Below are 16537 nucleotides of genomic sequence, written 5' to 3' on the forward strand. Positions count from 1 at the left end.
AGTGGTATTATTTCAGTGAGGTGGCCACCATGAGTGTAGGCTTACTGCAAATTTATTCAGGATGATATATCCCAAATCTTATTGAAATTGGTTCAATTTTGACAAGAGCTATGCAGAACAGAGCAGACTAGATGGAAAGAGCAACATAAAACAAACGTAGAACAATAACAGTGGAGCGGGCTGCAGATGGAACAACTAGGTGGAGCCAATATGGAGGAAGCAGATTTTATTGAAAGACCCGACACAGCCCGTGTTTCGGCAAGTCCTGTATCAGAGGTCAAAATTATTTGTCACAGCAGTACAGCGCTTCCTATGTAAATTTGGTAATCATAGTATTAGAACATCAAGTATATAGCAAGTACTGTACTGCTGTGATGATCAATTTTGATTCCTCATGCAAGCACTTGCCAAAACACGGGCCTTATTGGGTCTTTCAATAAAATCTGCTTCCTCCATATCACCTTCACCTTGTTGTTCCATCTGTGGCCCACTTCACTGTTGTTGCTCCAAAGTTATACAGAAAACAAGCTTTATATAGTGTTTTTTTAAACACTGTGTATAGATAGATAGATCGATAGATAGATAGATTTAGGGATGGCCTGTTGTTTGCAAAGACATGGGATATGTGAAAAACATATCCTATGTAGTTACATGTCGTCAATGAATGAAAACAATGATTAAAAAAAATCATGTTTTTTTTTTGTTTGTTGATAATAGTGGACACTCTTTCAAAAGAATGTGTACTATTTGCAAAGAAGATGCAGTCTTTCAAAAGCCTTATCCATGGATTTTCAGTGGCACTATCCCCCTAATTCCATAAAAGTCACCAAAACTTGCATGCGCCAATTTTGGCGCACACCCAATTTGCACATGCAATGTAATTGAATAATGAGCTAATTAGGGCCAATAATTGGCTTTGTAACAAGTAATTATTGGCACTAATTAGATTTAATTGGCATTTGTGTACATAAATTTAGGCAGGGGATCTGTGTCTAAAATTTATGCGTGATCTGGAAAAGGGTTTAATTGGGGTGTTCCTACAATTAACACGCATTGTTATAGAATTACAGGGATATGTGCCTAATTTAGGTGCATACCTTTGCACAGTGTTTCAGCTGGTACAAATGGCTGCGCCTAAATTTACTTAATTCTGTTCCAACAATCCCAATTCTTATCATATACACAGTCCAAAAGCACATAACTTTTAAATCTTTATGCTGACTTTCGTTACTTTCCTAACGGGGATCTTCAGAGTAGCTGACAGCATAACCATTTGGGAACAACGCCCCATGCATTCATGGTGCAGGTTTGACTCGGTTGAAAAATCACTGCCAAAGTTAAGTAATTTCAATATGCATCTCAAAAATTAAAGTTATAAATTAGTACCTTTCCAGATTATGACTATTAAGGACTTCTACTTTTATTAAAAAAAAAGCTTAAAAAAGGAAAAAACTATAAAGAAAAATCATTTGAAAGCTATGGGTAGATCAATGAAGATTTGTACAACACCAATATGATAAGAATTGGGATTGTTGGGACAGAATTAAGTGGATGTTAGATTTAAGTCACCACACCAGTAAGATACGGTCTCTTCAAATAGATTTAGGCATAATTCCCATGCCTAAGCGCTATTCTATAAATCATGTCTAACTTTAAGCGTGGTTTATAGAATAGTGCTTTTTTCGGTACTAATTGTTTTAGTGTCATATATAAAATCTTACCCTATTTGGATAGTGTCACTGGAAATCTGTACTGACAACCTTGGATAGTGTCAGGGTGGAATGAGGTTGGAGGTATGGATGACCGACAGGAGCCTCTCCTGCCCACTTAAATCATTTTGCATATCGGCCGGACATTTCTGTTCCAAGTTCTTACAAGTCTAAGCTCCAGATTTAAGGCTTAGATTGAAAATGCTGCAAATTTGCAAGTAATCACAGGTGTGCCAATTTTTTCTCATTGCACTACATTTAAGGCTTGGGCAAACAAATATAAATTCCTGAAGTGATGTCAAAGATTTGAGGTAGGCAGATGTAGCTATACATCACAAGAAATGCTGGACTTCAGGTTAAGTTGTCTTTGATTGGACTTTTCAAAGATTTGTTTGCAAATGTTTAATAGGTTTTGTGAAAGATTTTGAAAATGCGGTTGTTCCCTTGAAGTGGATGTATGTCTTAAATTATATAAGAAACTTCCACCAGTAATACTGAAGAATAAAAATGAACTTTTTTTTCAATGAAAACTCCCTTGGAAAGTATATATTTCCCAAGTTTTTCATTCTGAAATTTCTGTCTTTCCCGAAGAAATTAATAATTTTTGCCAATTTGAATGACCTATACAGCAAAATTGTAATATATATTCAATCTGGGTGTTACATTGTTTAGTGAAAATATATACTTGTTAATGTATTTATTTATGGACAATTGTTTAAATTTTACGTTGAAATTGAGACTCAAATATGGTGCATAAACAACAGCCAACAGAGAAGAAAAAAAGGAGAGTAAAAAGTGAGAAAAAGCAGAATAAAAAAGAAGAGGGGAGAGTAGATTAGTGTTGATCCTATCTGTGCCTGGATAACCAACTCACTTTTTCATGATGAAGATGGCCAAGATGTCGTTAAATGCTTGTCATTAAAGCCCCTATTCACAAAGGTACAATAAGCTTTAATGCCCCACAATGCGTGTAATTACCGAATAGGCCCCACTGAAGATAACGGTGCCTGCACTAAATAATGTGCCTATTGGTGCATTACCACTTAACACACCTTTGTGAATATGTAGAGGACTTTTTTCTGTGCGGCCATTAACAGTCATCCCGTTAGTGTTGAGCCCCAAAGCCTTAACATGAATTTCCCAGCAGAAATCAATGTCATAGCTGTAGCCATTTTGTACAATTTTTAGTAAAGTGGTGTGGTAGCCATGTTAGTCCACTTTTAAAAGTAATAAATCGAAATAAACCAAAACATAGAAAAGAAAATAAGATGCCACCTTTTTTATTGGACTAACTTAATACATCTTTGGATTAGCTTTCAAAGGTAACCCTTCTTCTTCAGATCAGAAATAAGCAAATGTTGACACATATCAGAATATATAAGTGAAACACATTCATGTTTTTGTGTTTCATTTAGATATTCTGATATTTGTCAACATTTTCTTATTTCTGATCTGAAGAAGAAGAGTTACCTTTGAAATCTAATCCAAAGATGTATTGAGTTACTCCAATAAAAAAAGGTATCATCTTATTTTCTTTTCTATGTTTTGATTTATTTCTCTTTAGTACCATTTTTAAAAATAATGACTCAGTCTCTGAGAAGAAGTATAGAATACGAACTGGTGAGCTGTCCCTGATGTGTGACTCTTGATTGCTTTGTCAATCATGCGTCCTGCTCTGTGCCAAACGATTTGTCCACCCTTTTAGAATATCAAGCTAATGTGGCAATACCAGTAGATATCACTCTTACTTTTTCTCGCTTTGTGAAGCCTGGTTGGTGTCAAACATCACCTGTTCACTATTTGAAATCGTATTGATTTGGCTTAATATGTTACTTTTCGTTTTCCCACTGAGGTCATAGTTTCTTGAGCCTAACATCACAGACAGCAAATTCTCGCAATGTATGATTAAAAAAAGGCCAAAAGATCTCTTCTTAGGTTTCTGATTTTCAAAGTGTGTTCTCAAAATATGAACTAGATCATTAAGCAACATGTTTCTTAACTGTTCAGGTATAAAATTCTGATTTTCATGAGGTTGAACTGCCATGGAAGCTCTTTTGGGCTCAGAAAACGTCCATTTGTTTGTATCATATTCCTTTCCCTCACTATTCCTTCTTAAGGACCAGCTTCCCCAGAAATCTAATTTCTTGAGAACAGGGTGGTTTGCAGGCATTTGACATTATTGTTGATTAAATTGTAGACTTTATTTCAGGCATCTCTGTTCTGTTTTAGTACTGGATATTCTTTCTGTCTGCTTGTACATATTAAGTCCATTTTTTCAGCAGTGGGGTTGCTGTATAACTGTAGAAAGATAAGAAATCCATTCCAAGAAGGAGCTATTTTCAGGGGTGAAAAAAATATATAAATGCTGCAACCCTGTGCTACCTGAACATAAGAACCCTTATTTACTAAAATACAGCCTTGTTGTATTGTTTTACCTCACAAATATTTGCCAACGGATTCATCACAGATTAGTGAATTCCAGAAGAAATCACATATTCCTGGTCGCAGCAACACAACGATTGCTTGGCCTAAGTCAGACTTGCTATCCTTTGAAGGCCTGGGTTGGGGCTTAGCCCAAAATACCCTCATGACCCAATACCTTTCCAAGCACCTTTCTAAACCCCTACCTTCAATCCTCTTTCAAACTACCCCCTAGCCCCCAAATTCTTATCCCTCTACTCCCAAAATCCCCTTTCAAAATACCCATGATCCCCTCCACCCTATTCCCTTCCAAAATACTGTCTGTATCTTCCATACCTACATAAGGTCTCCCTGGTGGGTAGCAGGGGAGGAGAAGGAGTGATCCCTGCGAACGCCTGCCCTGCCAGATCCATGAATATGAAAAGTGGCCTTATAGGGTTGCCAACTAAATCCAGATTTGCCCGACAGGGTTGATCCAGTCCTGGACTTACCCCATTGCATGCAGGGACTTGTGATTCTGATTTCCCCATTGTCTTCCTTAAAAAAAGGAAGGCTATAAGTCTCTGCATGCATTGGGCTAAGCCCAGGACTGGATCAACCCTGCCGGGTGAATCTGGATCTAGTTGGTAATTGTATGGCCTTAACCATAGGCACATGGTGCTAGACTCATGGCACTAGCAGTCAGTTCAAGGTACTATCATCAGGTTGTAAGGCTATCAAATAAGGGAGCACCCCTTGTATCTCCCTAGAGGTAGTGCCAGGAAACCACTCTTACGGTGCTGACATCATTCATTTTGATTCAAGGAACTGCCAGGGCAGGAGTACCCAGGGATTATTCCTGCCATTCCACAGCCAACTAGGGAGACCACCACTGCCAACTCCAGGCTCCGCCCTTTCTGCCTCGCCTCACACTATGCCTGGAATAAACTTCCTGAGCCCATACGCCAAGCCCCCTCCCTGCCCATCTTCAAATCCTTACTCAAAGCCCACCTCTTCAATGTTGCTTTCGGCACCTAACCATTGTACCCTATTCAGGAAATCTAGACTGCACACTTTGTCCTTTAGATTGTAAGCTCCTTTGAGCAGGGATTGTCCTTCACTGTTAAATTGTACAGCGCTGTGTAACCCTAATAGTGCTTTAGAAATGTTAAGTAGTAGTAGTAGTAGTAGGATGGGAATCAGGGTTTGAGGTTCCAAGGGATTTTGGGTTTCTTAGATTGCAAGGGTATTTTTTATTAAGCATTGGCCCCTTTAAATTGCTCACTGTGAGCATCAGGCCATGCATTTTCAGCTCAGTGCCCTCTAGGAGGAAAAATGCCAACCCCTATCGAGGTATTGCTATCTTTACATGAATTACACAGCTTGTGAGGTTTCAAGCCAGCTGCGCTATCCATTTTGCATAATAATGAGCTGCTTTGCATACATTTGCATGCTTTGCAGCTCATTATTATTTAAGTTGCGTTGCAATAAAATAATCCTGCGTGAAGTGACATTATTGGCAAGTATAGCACATTATTGCCAATTAATGCCTATTAATTGGCAAATAATGTGCATTATTACCTTAACACAGTTTAGACCCTGTAATTTGTATGTTCAGTAGACACTGAATGTGTAAGTTTTATGTCTGCTCTTGCTTCACCCTCACTCCTCCCTAACCCAGGGCCTTTTTATAAATAGCATGCTCAAAGTCATACATAGAAGTGCTCCAGATTTTATTTAAAATCACTCAGTCAATGTTGCCATCAACTGCATCATTAATTGCTTCCTTTTCCAGAGAGCGGCACCAAGAGCATACTCCAATGTACACTAGAAAGGAACAGTCGTCACAAATCGTATAGATTGTGCTAAATGGGACTGTTCCACGTTAGGTAGCCAAAGGCTGGCTTGGTGTATTAGGGCTTGCAATCTTTACCTTGTAGATGCGGTTGTGGATTGCCCTGGAGAAAAATGTTAAACTGCAGAGATATTAACATCAAGACTTTGAAATAGAGAATAACTCAAAAGAGGTAGCCTAACCACGGCTCTGCCATCATTTCGATTTGTTGTGTTTTCCTCTGTAATGAAAGGTATATGTCTCCAAAGTTAAATTGTGCTTTATTTTGTATACAGCTGGGCCTACATTTTCCTTGACTGTGTGCTCCAGTTGTTGAGTTACGAGGATTCCTATTTCATCCATTTATGGATATATATAAAGTCAGACTGATCTAGGCCTGTGCAGTATGATGAAAGAGGCAGAATCTTGCATTTTCTTCAGTTGATTCAATAAGCTGACACTTTGGTGAATTGCTGTACGAACTTACGTATTTTCTCAAGTATTAATAGAATATTGTAAACATAGAAAAAGGTTTTGTTTTGTATTTTGTATTCGACTTGAAGACCTGAATACGTGTACCTAGAAAAGAGGAGAGAGAAAAGAAATGATACAGATGTTTAAATACAAGATAGGTATTAATGAGCAAATGAACCTTTTCCAAAGATGAGAAAACTGTAGAACAAGAGGACAGGGCCGCCAAGAGACAGAGCTGTGCTTGGAGCAGGGCCACCACTGCAGCCGCCATTGCCCCCCCCCCCCCCTCACTTGGGCAGCCACCATCCTCCTTACCTTACCTTCCTGCACCTGCTACTCCCTCAGTCTGTCACTCTTCTGCTCCTGTGTACTGGGACCTGGGTTATTGCGTTAAAGCAATCACCCGGGTCCTGACACAGGAGAAGGAGAGAGAGACAGACCCCGGCGCCTGGGGAATCTTGTCCTCCCCCCCCCCCACCCCCACTCTCGGCGGCCCTGCAAGAGGATATAAAATAATGCTGAGCAATATGAGAACTATTTTTTCACAGAAAGGGAGTGGATGCTTAGGATACCCTCCCGGTGTAAGCGATAGGGACAAAAAAGATGATGGAATTCAAGAAAGCTTGGAATAAACATAGAGAGTCTCTTTATTTCAAAAGGCTCAAATCAAAATGCAGTGCATTTCCAGTTAAAGCAAAACATAAATGATGTTCACACTTGAAAAAAGCATAGGAGGGTGTAACCTGCACAGAGCGACAGTTACAACCCTGACCACCTTACTGGGCAACCAGGAGAACCATGCTGGTCTTTATCTGCTGTCATTTACTATGTTACTATGTTCAGGCCCCATTGATTGTTGGCATTTGTGGGTGTTGTCTAATGGCCACTGCCAGAGATCAGAGAGCCAGAAAAGAAAATAAAAGAGACAACCAATATCCCCATGCAAGCACAGATTTATTTATTTTAATTATATAAAAAAAGTCTGGACCACTTGCTTGGACAAGCTGTTCGAACTGCTGAACAATACCAAATCGAAACAAACACCTGACCTTATGCCATTATACAGCACTCTTGCTGTGGGCATTTGATTTAAAAGGCTAGCATCTAAATTTAGTCATCAAGGGCCAGATTCTGTATATGGCACCTGAAAAATCAGCGTAGAAAACATTTCTGCCTAAGCATCCTATATAATAAAACGCACCTCCAACATTCTGAAGCTGACTGCATGGCTGAGGCATTCCTGCTCTCTGTATCCATCTCCTGAATTGACATCACGTACTTCCGGGTTCGTCACAAGCAGAAGTGACCAACCACACGAGGTTTCTCAGCTTCAGAATGTTGGAGGTGCATTCTATTAAATAGGATTGGTCAGTTCCTTAAAGCACAGCCAGAGCTCAGCGTCCTGCACAGTAACACTCAGACAGACCAGTGGCGTAGCCAGACTGCCAATTTTGGGTGGGCCTGAACCCAAAGTGGGTGGGCACAAAATTTTCTCTCTACCCCCCCCCCCCCCCCCCCAGCAAAATGTAGTCACACTCAGATGCATTTGTCACACAGGGTAAAGTGCTGCTTTTCAGTGCATCAGATTTCAGACAATTTATTTAATAGCCTAATCCTTTTCAGTGAGCTTTCAGAGGCCAAAACCTCCTGCCTCAGGTCAGTATAATGCTGTTACGGTATCCTCTCCTGACCTAAGGAAGGAAGTATTGGTCTCTGAAACTTTACTAACACCATATTACTTTATCCTAAATTAAAAATAAAATTATTTTCTTTACCTTTGTTGTATGGCCATTTACTTTTTCTCATTGTGTTGCTCCCAGTCTCTAGATTCTGCTTTCCTTCGTTTTCGTTTAACTCTTCTGCCAGGGTTTCCTGGCCATTTGTCATTTTTCTCTCCTTTTTCTTTGCTTTCTTCAATATTTTTCTGCCTCTCTCTGTGTCCAGATTTAATTCATTCTTACTATCCATTCTTTAATTTCCTTCATCTACTTATGGCTTTTCATCTTTTTATCACCCTTGTTCTCCCCATGCCCCTTCTTCTTATTCTCCAGTCTTTCACTACTCCCCCTTTCCATGCAGCAGCTCTCCTCTTTCTCTCCCCATCCTCCCATCTGTTGTCCCTCTTTCTCTCCCCATCCTTCTGTTTTCCCTCTTTCTCTGCCATCCTCCCATGTGTTTTCCCTCTTTCTCTCCCCATCCTTCCGTTTTCCCTCTTTCTCTGCCATCCTGCCATCTGTTTTCCCTCTTTCTCTCCCCATCCTCCGTTTTCCCTCTTTCTCTGCCATCCTCCCATCTGTTTTCCCTCTTTCTCTCCCCATCCTTCCATTTTCCCTCTTTCTCCCCATCCTCCCATCTGTTGTCCCTCTTTCTCTCCCCATCCTTCTGTTTTCCCTCTTTCTCTGCCATCCTCCCATGTGTTTTCCCTCTTTCTCTCCCCATCCTTCCGTTTTCCCTCTTTCTCTGCCATCCTGCCATCTGTTTTCCCTCTTTCTCTCCCCATCCTCCATTTTCCCTCTTTCTCTGCCATCCTCCCATGTGTTTTCCCTCTTTCTCTCCCCATCCTTCCATTTTCCCTCTTTCTCCCCATCCTCCCATCTGTTGTCCCTCTTTCTCTCCCCATCCTTCTGTTTTCCCTCTTTCTCTGCCATCCTCCCATGTGTTTTCCCTCTTTCTCTCCCCATCCTTCCTTTTTCCCTCTTTCTCTGCCATCCTGCCATCTGTTTTCCCTCTTTCTCTCCCCATCCTCCATTTTCCCTCTTTCTCTGCCATCCTCCCATCTGTTTTCCCTCTTTCTCTCCCCATCCTTCCATTTTCCCTCTTTCTCCCCATCCTCCCATCTGTTGTCCCTCTTTCTCTCCCCATCCTTCTGTTTTCCCTCTTTCTCTGCCATCCTCCCATCTGTTTTCCCTCTTTCTCTCCCCATCCTTCCGTTTTCCCTCTTTCTCTGCCATCTGTTTTCCCTCTTTCTCTCCCTATCCTTCTATTTTCCCTCTTTCTCCCCATCCTGCTATCCATTTTCCCTCTCCCATTCAGGCCCACAAGCCCCAGCTCCCATTGCCGGCCACTGCTGCTTTTCCTGATGAGCAGCAGGGCCGGCGCTACAAAAAGAAGAAGCGCTCAGCTGACTGAGCTGAGCGCCGCCGCCAACGCTAACCCGCCGAGAAAAAATGTTTTTAAAAAAACGCGGCACTGCAGGCAGCCTCGAAGCATTGGCTGCTGGCTCTGCAGGCTCCTCCCGTCTCTTACATCACTGCCCCTGTAGCGAAGCAGGGGCAGTGACGTAAGAGACGGAAGGAGCCTGTAGAGCCAGCAGCCAATGCTTCGAGGCTGCCTGCAGTGCCGCGTTTTTTTTTGAACATTTTTTCTCGGCGGGTTAGCGTTGGCGGCGGCGCTCAGCTCAGTCAGCTGAGCGCTTCTTCTTTTTGTAGCGCCGGCCCTGCTGCTCATCAGGAAAAGCAGCAGTGGCCGGCAATGGGAGCTGGCGCTGGCGCTGGGCGGGCCTGGACTGAAATTGGGTGGGCCTGGGCCCACCCAGGCCCACCCGTAGCTACGCCCCTGAGACAGACACCAGAGAAAGAGAGGGGGGGGGGGCCTGACACCAGCAGGGGGGGTATCTCTGTCACACACACACTCTCTCTCTCACACAATGTCTCTCACACACTCTATGTCTCATACTGTATCACATTCACTCTCTGTCACACAGTCACTCACACACTCTCTTGGTCTCATACACTCAGTCTCACAGAGAGTCTGTGTCTCACACTCTCTCTCTCTCTCTCTCGCACATACTGTATCTGTGTGAAACACACACTCTCTCTCTGTGTCTCACATACGCATTTGCACACACTCTCATTCTCACACACACACACACACTCTCTCTCTCACAGACACACTCACACCCAGACTCACTGTCTCTCTCTCACACACACACACTCACGCATTCACTCTCTCTCACACAGTCACTCTCACATACACTCTCTCAAACATACACACTCTGAGGAAAACCTTGCTAGCGCCCGTTTCATTTGTGTCAGAAACGGGCCTTTTTTACTAGTATTCTATAAGCAGCACCTAGATTTAGGCACGGTATATAGAATACGCTTAGTTAGTATCCTAGTACCTGAAACTACGCGCTTTCATTTACATCAACAAAAATGTGGTGTAAATCCCAGCACGTAGATTTAGATGCAGAGGGCCATATTCTATAATAGTTCGTGTAAATTTTGGAATGCCCATGAAACGCCCATTTCCCCACCTATAACCATGCCTCTTTTTACCTGTGTGCATTAAAATTTAAGTGCAATGCATTACAGAATACACTTAAGAGGAGATTCTATTGATGGCACCTAAAAAATCTGCGCTGAAATCAGGGCTGACTAAGCGTATTCTATAATCAGCCCCTAGATTTAGGCACCGATTATAGAATATGCTTAATTGATATTTCAGTGCCAATATCTGCGCGCATCCAGTTACACCAATGAAAACCTGGTGTAAATCCCAGCATGTAGATTTAGGTGCACTGGGCCATATTTTATAACTAGACGCCAAAATTTGGAATGCCCATGAAACACCCATTTCCCTGCCTATAACCATGCCCCTTTCTGCCTCCGCACATTAGAAGTTCGCGCACATCGTTACAGAATACGCTTAGCGAGTTGTGCGCCTAAATCAGTGCTCATTAGCTTGTTAAGCCAATTAAGTGTTATAGAATCCGTGCTGATTTTGGCACCTAAATCTAGGTGCATTTTATAGAATCTGTGGGTTAGCGAGTTATGCGCATAAATTGCCAATTAGTGCTCATTATTGTTAGGTGCTGTTAACAATGCTGATTGGCTTGTTAAGCCAATTAAGTTATATGCACTGTTACAGAATACACCTGGATTTTGGCACAGAAAGCTAGGCACGCTATATAGATTCCGGGGGCCAAAAGTGCATCTAATTTATAGAACTGTAGTGCTTATGTGTGTGATTGGTTCCAATAATTGGCAGTTATGCACATAAGTACTTAGCACTATTCAATAAACAGTCCCCCTGCCCCAAAATTCAAAGCTATTTAACCGGCCCGACATGGCCTCTGACTGGTTAAATAGTGTTTTGTTGCCTAACCATTAATATTCAGTGTGAAATAGCTGGTTATCTCCACTGAATATTCACAGTCAGTGCTGAAAAGTTAACCAACCATATTGTGCAATAACTGCCAACATTTAGCACTGATGGCTAAGTTTAGCGGGCAAATGCCATTTTAAGGGTCATAGCATCCGTGGGGTTCTGAGGTGTTTATTGCTCATTGCATACTGTTTGTCGGATGTCTCTTTTTCAAAAATCTATGATTCTTGTGCTAGGAGCGGTTATGCCATTTGCAATCTGCAAGCCAGTTTTTTTTTCATGTATCTTGTTTTCTGTGTTAATAAGTGATATGGGCATATAGGTTTCAGGTTTGTTGGGGGTCTTTATTTTCTTTGGTCTTATGGTGACTAATGCTGAATTCCTGCATCGAGGGAGAGAGTCTTTCTCTTCTATTTCGCCATTCATTTGGATCAGTATCTCTATTAATTCCTCTGTATACATTTCATAAAACTCCCTGGGGGTACTTTCTTCTTCCCATGCTTTTTTGAGGGTAGGCTGGAGATTGCCGCCCTCACGTCTTCTGCCAGTATAGACTAAGCTAGGTCATCAATTCTCAGTAGCTCCATTTTCTCTAAGAGGGCTTCCAATTCTGCCATGGGTAATGGGCCTTGAGACATATATAAAGTTCTATAAAAATTTTTGAAAATTTCTGCAATTGATTTCTGGTCCACTATGCACCGATTGTTCTGGTCAATTAGACTGGTGACAAGATTCCTTTCTTGTTGCCTCTTCATCTGTGCTGCCAGTGCGTGACTTGCCTTCTCTCCTTCCTGATAATGTCGTTATTTTAAATGAAAGAGGGCAAACTCTGTCTTTTTTATTAAACAGTGAGCTGAATTCAACCTGAACCTTTGTTAATATATTTAATGCTGATTTTTTTCACTGTCTCTGAGGTTTTTGCTGGTTAATGATTGTGTTTCGCTTTCTAGAATACATTTCATTGCTTTCTTGTGTGCATAGAGTAATCACTTGGCCTTGCACTATGACCTAAAGGGCCTCTCACAATATGCTTGCAGACAGATCCCTTGTTGAGGGTAAAAGATCATCAAAGGGGGCCCCTTGACCTGCCACTTGGCTACCTCTCTACACAAGCTCATGGTGACTCTCAATTTCGAGTTCTGTATCAGTAAATTCATTCCTCTCTTTCACAAACAGCAGGCGCATGGTTGGGTATACGGCTATTACCAATTGCTTAATCTTTAGCAGAAGCTGTAAATTTGCTTGAAATGAAGAAATAATCAGTTTAGGATGATGTTTGATGTGACACTGAGAAGAATAAACGCTCCCTCTCCAAAGAGTGCATCAATCTCCATATCTCTGCCATTCCATTGCTCTGACAGAGCTGTTTAAGGTTGTCTTATCCTGGCATTTATGGAGATCCAGGAGACTTGTTTTATCAAGAAGTAGGTTTAAAGTAACATTTCAGTTTCTGTCTGTAGTACATCCGGCATCGATTACAGATTATTATAGAGCACCCCTATGAAACTTACATCATTATCCATATTAGGCATTTACAGACTTTCCTCCGTAATCATAGACATGCCAATTCTGTATTGTTGGCATTTTTACAATTTTATAAAGAAGCTTCTGGAGGAACAAAATTACTGCACCACTTCTTCACTCGTTTATTGGGTACAGTTATTTTAACATTGACCTGACTTTTTCTTGCAGGTGTAGCTCTTGCCATATGGTGACAGCTACCTCCACTGATCTGTGTTAATATAAGATTTTATTCCTGTTGATGAAATAGTTGAGGGGTCCTTTTACTAAGCTGCGGTAAAAAGTGGCCTGCGGTAGTGTGGACATATTAAATTGACTCGTGATGGGTCATTTTTTACCGCAACTGGGAAAAGGGGCTTTTTTAAAGTAGAGGCAGTAAATGGTCATGTGGAAAATCAAAAGTAGCCTGCGGCTATTTACTGCCTGGGCCCTTACTGCCACCCACTGGCCTAGTGGTAAGGGCTCATGTGCTACTCGTGTGGTAATCAGGCAGCGCACGCCAACGTGGCCGCACTGCTGATTACCACCGGGAACGCCCCCACTGTAGAAAATTATTTTCTACCACAGGAAACAGCGCCCATCAGCTTTGGAATTACTGCCGGGCGACAGCTGTACCCCGGTAATAGTACCTATTTGGCGCACACTACCCCTGCATTATCCATACCGTTGCTTAGTAAAAGGGCCCCTTAGATTGCTATTATTCATAAAAATGATCTGCAAATTGCTCACGTCGGTTGAGTCTGTCTGTGTTGTCACAGCACGTCACGTAGACGCACTCTTTCCCGATCTCCTCCATATGTGCTGTACTTTCCCCAGATTTCTCTTTTGCCGATGGTCTTCTCCAGCCTGGAACCATCCACCAATAAAAAAGGAGAAAGGATAAAAAATAGCAAGAGAAGAGAGACAAGGACCCCGTAAAACTGAAAAACAAAACAATACATATTGTAAAAGTAGACAACTTTGTGCTCCTTTACAATCTGATTGGTTATAGTTGGAAAATAAATTTCATTTCTCTGTGGCATCCTGAACTCTGGAGCTGACAGTGAGGGCTCTAAGTAACTGATAACTAATAGAGAACAAGCCAGTGTATGAGCCCTGGACGATGAGGCTCCCTGTCCCTCTCACCCCCAATTACCCATGACATTTACCAACATTACTACAACACCACTCTGCAGAATTTTCTTGTTATTAAGGACATTTAAATGTGTCTCAGTTAATTCTCACATGATTCTTAAATCTGCATCACTGTTGCAGCTTTCATTGACCACTGAACTCTGTCCATGGCTTGTATTTTGATGAGTAGGTTAAAACTTCTTTTTTTCTCAAATGGGCCCTGCTCTGTCATCAGCTGCAGATGTGGCATGAACTAGATTTAAGGAACTGAGGTTTAGTTCAGACATGCTGTAACTCAGTCATAAGAGGTTCTGGTCACCTCCTGACCCCAAGGACCCAACCTCTAAAAGCCTGCACTCAAGTTATGTCCCGTAAGCCTGAGCAATTTTGTTTCCAGATTCAGATTTTGAATAATTTAACTTTCTCCCCCATTGTGGGGTCATTTTGGATATTGTAGATGAGGCTGGCAAATGGAAGCATGCACTGCCACAGTTCAGCATATAGTAGGTGTGATGGCTTAAGACCTTTCCAGGATCCATCTGTAGGCGTTGCCTGCTCCCAGTGATCTACAGCAGTGTTTCCCAAGTCCAGTCCTGGAGTACCCCTTGTTAGTCAGGTTTTCAGGATATCCACAATGAATATGCATGAACTTGATTTGCTTACACTGCCTCCATTATATGCAAATCTCTTTCATGCATATTAATTGTGGATATCCTGAAAAGCTGACTGGCAAGAGGTGCTCCAGGACCATGCCGTAACAGATAATGCTCCTGGCATTTCTTTGCTATCAGCATTGCACATTTTTGCTGGTTTAACAACTTTAAGAGCTAGGTGCAGGAGTACAGATTTTTGAGAATGTTTCCTTAGATGCATTGCTCTGGTGTTATTGGGTATTGTGTCCCTGGCACTTTTAAACATATGGATCATTCCCATCTGTGGAAAGTGTCTGAACCTGGTAGTGATCTGACTTATTGGCCTATTCTAGCTTTGTCTCCAATATGAGGAGTAACATAAAAACCTCAGACACTTGATAAACTATATGGCACATACATCTGGTATTATATGATTCTGGGATTTTTCTTAAAGAATCAACTCTCAGAACTGTCAGCTTAGACTTAATCACTGCGAGGTGTCTGACCTACTCAGCTATCTGTACCTCCAAATTCCATTTTGAGGCCAATGTATTAACTGGAGCAAGGGTTCCCAACCCAGTCCTTGGAACACACTAAGCCAATCTAGTTTTCAAAATATCCACAATGAGCATACATGAAATAAATTTGCATTCACTGCCTCTCTTATATGCAAATGTATCTTATGCATATTCATTGTGGGTATCCTGAAAACCAGACTGGCTGGGTGAGTTCTAAGGACTGGGTTGGAAATCCCTGAACTGGAGGGATGTCCTGAAGGTTAGTGGCCTCTGTCAGGATTGTGGGAGGTCACAATTATTGCTGGGCATACTTATATTAATATGAAACCAGATTGACATACTTAGATTAATAGTAAACCAGCTTCTGACCTCTGAGAACTCTCCCCCTCCTTCAGGAAGCACTGAGGATGGCACCAAATGGTGGTCAGAGGCCTGATAGCCCTTGGTTTCTCAATTACTCCTGATTAACACATCTTTTGTACTATCTGGGAGCAGGGCTTGAGAGCAACCAAAGCCAGACATAGAGGCTCCACCACTAGGGTCTTCAAAGAGGTGCTACCTATGAAATTTGTCACCTTTCTTCCTGACTTCAGAGAAGCTTTCCTGACTTCAAAAAGTAATCTGGAGTTCTGTAAAGGAAATAACTGGGAAGGAGAGAAGTTATTTGATCTCTTTCTGCTCCTGTTCCCTCTCAGGGCTAGATGCATCAACCAAACGTTAAAAAATCTAAATCGTAAAAGTGCTTAACGAATTTGAAACAACGAAGAATGCACAAAAAAAACAGCTCAGAAATGTTCGGTGCGGTATTGAAAAGTACAATGTATCAAGCGTTCGTTATCCCCGTTGTAAATTTGCTCCTTAAGCATGCGCAGAGCCGCCACAAATGTATTAAACCTACGTAGGTTGCTTACGTCAGACTGGGGCTTGCGAGGGGGGGATCCCGACCTGCAAGCCTTTTAGCTGTCTGATCTAGCAGAAGAGTGCAGTTGAAGATAACTCTAAAAAGAACGACCCTCGTAAATCCCCTTTTGTAACAAAAGACCTCTTTGCAGCTTGTTTACAGTACTGGGAAAATTGGCTTTAGGGGATAGCAGAGAGTGTTAATTTTCAAAGCTGTGGGAGAAGGGGAGAGACAGGATTTTTAAGCTGCAGGGAGAAGCAGTATGTTTTGTTTTGTAATGATGCAGGGGAAAGCAGAGAGCCACGTGTTTGTATCTCACTTTTCTTTTT

The 16537-nt window shown here is 41.8% G+C and overlaps 1 protein-coding gene across 14 annotated transcripts in view; it reads left to right on the forward strand.

The window, feature by feature from the left end:
• The window catches only part of PAX2 (paired box 2), a 321986-nt gene that overhangs the window by 93651 nt on the left and 211798 nt on the right, over positions 1-16537 (forward strand). The window lies entirely within an intron of this gene.

The sequence above is a fragment of the Microcaecilia unicolor genome, chromosome 5 (assembly GCF_901765095.1).
Source record: "Microcaecilia unicolor chromosome 5, aMicUni1.1, whole genome shotgun sequence".
Classification (NCBI taxonomy): domain Eukaryota; kingdom Metazoa; phylum Chordata; class Amphibia; order Gymnophiona; family Siphonopidae; genus Microcaecilia; species Microcaecilia unicolor.